At 36.3% G+C, this 4,996-nt stretch overlaps 1 pseudogene; it reads left to right on the forward strand.

Moving 5' to 3' along the window:
* The first annotated feature begins 2,954 nt into the window (after nt 1–2,954).
* On the forward strand, nt 2,955–4,784 carry LOC106459237 (annotated as a pseudogene).
* Nucleotides 4,785–4,996: the final 212 nt, after the last annotated feature.

The raw sequence follows: 4,996 nt of genomic DNA on the forward strand, positions 1-4,996 counted from the left end.
TGGGTAAATGGTTATTTTCAATTGTAGAAAAAAACAACAACAATTGAAATGTTTAAAACCAACCCCCGAAACCTGAAAAAAAAAATCCAAATCCTCTGGTCATACATTCACATAGTCTAATGCAGTCGTTTATGAAAAATTCTAAAAAAAAGAGTGTGTCAGAAAATTTCCGGCATTCTATGCTACTAACATGGCTGTAACTATGATGGTAGAGGGAAAAAGCCCGCACCATCACTTGTCATAGGAGTACACCCAGCAATTGCAGTCAATCAATAAAACTAAACCGACTATGTTATTTCAGGCTTTTATTATTTAGGTTTATTTTATTATTATTTAGGTTTAGTATGCGAAACAATAAAATGAATGACAACACCGATATATTTAAGAATTAAATTATAAAAAAGCATATTTCTAATACTAAATTTTCGATATGTTGTAACGTAACAAACAAGTATGCTATACATAAAGTCAAGTACACATAAATTACATATATATATATATATTCTGTAAGAAACACGTCTAAAGGTGAGAAGTTATTGTGCTTGTGATCTCAGAGTTCATAGTTTAAATAGTTAAATATGAATTACATGATATAATATTTCCAATAAACGCTAAGCTTAAAATAAAGCAACACATCTAGTACATATTTGGAGACGTTATTGAAAATATAAAACTTCCACAATATCTTTTATTAAAGAAACAGCCCCCCCCCAGTGGCACAGCGGTATGTCTGTGGACTTACAACGCTAGAAACCGGGTTTCGATACCAGTGGTGGGCAGAGCACAGATAGCCCTTGTGTAGCTTTGTGCATAATTAAAAACAACCAAACAAATTAAAGAAACAATGACAATAGCACGTGTTTTTCTTTTGTAATATATCATAACAATTTCTGATTTTCTTCTTAGAAAGGAACAAATTTGAATTTGGTTTAATCAACTAGATCTTTCGATGACGAGGAACCCACTTTGAGACTAATAATGGTTGGATACGGCTTGACTGGGTAATGAAGAAAAACTTTAATATAAATTTAACATAACAGCAAATGTACAGCGTTTGCTGTTATGTTAAACTTATATTAAAGTACAGCGTTTGCTGTTATGTTAAACTTATGTTAAAGTTTTTCTTCATTACCCATTCAAGCCGTCTCCAACCACAAGTAGATCTTGTTTCCCGTTGGCTCAGCGGCAAGCTTAACAGGTTTTAGTGCTAGAGTTCAGGGTTCAAACACTCCGTGTTGTAAACAACGTAGATAGTCCATTGCGTGGTATTACACTTAAAATAAATAAAGAAACAACAAAACCCACCAGCTGATTCTAAATTACATTATTTTGAAAACACAAATAATGTTAATTTGATAAATGTCTATCTTTCAGATTACCTTAGTAGTGTCATGACCAAATGTTGGAGTAAAATAGAGTTTTAAGGGGAATTTTCATCGAGATAATCCGTAAGGTTTGTTTCAGCATTTTCTAATAGGTAGTTTCTCATCAGATAACATGACACAAACAGGAATGTTTGGTTCAATGTAAACGTGTGGTTAAATCATATTACGTATAGTTTTCTATGTGAGAAGCACGATTTACTTTTAGTAGATGCTAATCGTCATTTTCATGTTTACAGTGTTTAAAATGGTTATGCACAAACGTCAATGAGATGTCTGTTTCATCCTGAGTTGAGTAAATATTCGCCAGTAGCATGTTTGATCCGTCTATAGTTAAGTAAATATTCGTCAGTAGCATGTCTGTCTCGTCTATAGTTGAGTATAGACTCGTCAGTAGCATGTCTGTTCCGTGTACAGTTGAGTAAAGACTCGTCAGTAGCATGTCTATTTCGTCTACAGTTGAGTAAAGACTCGTCAGTAGCATGCCTATTCCGTCTATAGTTGAGTTAATATTCGTCAATAGCATGTCTGTTTCGTCTATAGTTGAGTAAAGACTCGTCAGTAGCATGTCTGTTCCGTCTACAGTTGAGTAAAGACTCGTTAGTAGCATGTCTGTTCCGTCTATAGTTGAGTAAAGACTCGTCAATAGCATGTCTGTTCCGTCTATAGTTGAGTAAAGACTCGTCAGTAGCATGTCTGTTCCGTCTACAGTTGAGAAAAGACTCGTCAGTAGCATGTCTGTTTCGTATATAGTTGAGTAAAGACTCGTCAGTAGCATGTCTGTTTCGTCTATAGTTGAGTAAAGACTCGTAAGTAGCATGTGTGTTTCATCTAGAGTTGAGTCAAGACTAGCCAATAGCACATGTGTTTCGTCTATAGTTGAGTAAAGACTCACTAGTAACATTTGTGTTTCGTCCACATTGGGTCAAAACTTGTCAATAAGAAGTTTGTTTCCTACAGAGTTGAGTACAAACTAATGAATTGATTATTTTTTTTACATACAGTCGAAGTTCTATGTGATTTTGGCTTTAAGTTTTGTTTCAAAATATTGGTTTGTGTGCATCGTATAATACAATCTACTGTTTTGTCAACTTGCGAAGTATTAAAAATATGATATAACGCATCTGAAATAACACCCAAATATAACATTACGCATCGGTTAGCTTTTGCATGTGAGGCTTGGTTTTCAAATGTGTATAATAATAATAATAATAGCTTATAATGCATTCTTGGAAGTGTGAGGTAACTAAAATATCTTTCATCATCGTCTTCTCTCTACCTCTATCTATTTACTAGTCTGTTAAGATATCCAAAGTCTGAGATGATTGGTTTGTCAAATAACTACTGCTTGCTCTCCCTAGTGGTAGAGAAGTGAAATTATATGCTAGAGCAGTTACTAAGGGAACTTGAACGTTCAACTGCGCAGACTCTGAATCGAACGTTGGAGCGCAAGGTCGCATGCGATAGCATATACTGCCGAACGATACTGACGACGAGAACACTCCCCGAAAACGAAGTCACATTAGATAACTTCTTTTTTTTTATTATCGGAGGACAATAATTAACACCATCATGAGGATACTAAATAACCCACACCCTCTAAATTGGGAAGAATTGTTAGAGCAAGCAGACAAAGTGCGAAATCTAGCATGTCGGCAGTTTATTTATCATTATAATCAACACAAGAATAGAAGAGATGATCCGTTCATGTGGGGTGACGAGATTGAAGGCCATATTCTGAAGTTCAATCATGAGAGTAAAACAGTAAGACTACATTTGCGCGCTTCCAAAATTTTGGAGAATTTTCGTGAAAAGAACGAGGCACTGGTTGGTGTGTGGTCGAACGAAGTCATGGAATCTATGTTAGAGAGTTGCCCCAAAGAGCCTTACGGAGACGTTTTGGTATGCTATGATCAAGTTGAGGAAAACATGAAAGAACGAAGAAAAGAAGTGTTAGCTAACCTTGAAGAAAATGAAACCTACTTAACACTTACAATGTTCCCGCGATTTGGCTGTAGGTATTTCACCGAACCATTGTATAACCCTACACCAGATTCTGGTATCTTCAGGTCCTTGTTTATACCAGATGAAGCTCTATGTCAGGATAACATAGTGTACAGAACATGCGTCATTATATCTCAAAAGAGGAGAGAAAAACGAGGCATAGTAAATATCCCAGTTTTTAAAGACATACGTACACCAGAACCTTTCATAGAAGATTTACAAGTACTCGGTGACGATGGAGAATCGAAGGAAGTTGCAAAACCAAATCATGTTTATGAAGACTGCGTAATGTTTGGACTCGGTAGCTGTGCTTTGCAAGTTACCTTACAAGCATCTTGTTTGGAAGAGTCCAGGTTTTTGCATGACCAGCTGTGTGTTTTGGCTCCACTAATGATGGCTTTGAGCGCTGCTTGTCCAATTAGAAGAGGGTACTTGACAGAACTTGACTGTAGATGGCAGACACTGTCTGAAAACTGTGACGATAGGTCCAGAATAGAAATATTCCACCCGGAAGAATTAAACTATAAATTACCTAATTCGTCACGATGGGAATCGAACGTCTTGTACTTGTCTAACGAAGGCTCAGAGTTAAATGATTTGCCTCTTTTGTTCGACGAAAGATTTTATCAGGAACTCATTTCACACGGAGTAGACTCACAACCTGCACTTCAGTTAGCGCGATCCCTATTGAGAATTCCACTATTTGCTTGTTGGGAACAACTGGAAGAAAATGAAACAGAAACCAGCAATATGTTAACAGTATTACAGAGCTCTTACATTGCAGCAGTGCTTTTCAAAGTTCCAGAACCTTCAGCTAGAGCTTTCTGGCGTCTTGAGCTCAAGGCAATGGACGTACAGATAACAGATTTTGAAAACGCAGCTTATGCCATATTTGTTTCGCTTTTCGCTAAAGTTGTCACCGAGAAAAGATTGAACTGGCTCATTCCCATGAGCAAACTTCAGGAAAATTTTATGGCTGCGCAAAAACGAGATGCTGTTCTAGAAGAAAAATTTTGGATCAAACAAGATGTAATCTGCACCACGGAATTAGAAAGTAATGGTAAACAGAGCAATAGCAATGTGAAACGCGCAACTGTTGATGAGATAATTAATGGATCAGAAGGTGTATTTCCTGGCATTATTCCAATCATACAAGAGTATGTTCGTGAGAAGGGTAATCGTGATTCTATCACTGCTGTAGAGAAGTACTTGAAGCTTATACAACATCGTGCTTCTGGAAAAGTCATGACAGGTGCACGGTGGATCCGGAAATTCATCGAGAGTCATCACAACTATCAACACGATTCTTTTGTGGGTGAGGATATAAACTATGACCTACTGAAAACTCTTGATCAAGTTCAAAAAGGTGACATCCAATGTCCAGAATTGTTGGGTTAAAGGGATTTCATTAAGTATAACTTTATACACCTTTTATAAAACCACATAAGGTTGTCATTGCTTATAGTGACTTAGTGGTATTCGATATCTAAAATTTGAAAATCAGAATGTTTCATTTTAGTACAACTTTGTTGAAATGTTTTAATTGACGAAATTAACAATCGATTTTATGCATGATCATCCTAAAATTTTTTAATAGCTATCCACGACTT

Source organism: Limulus polyphemus, unplaced genomic scaffold (genome assembly GCF_000517525.1).
Source record: "Limulus polyphemus unplaced genomic scaffold, Limulus_polyphemus-2.1.2 Scaffold580, whole genome shotgun sequence".
Taxonomy (NCBI): Eukaryota; Metazoa; Arthropoda; class Merostomata; order Xiphosura; family Limulidae; genus Limulus; species Limulus polyphemus.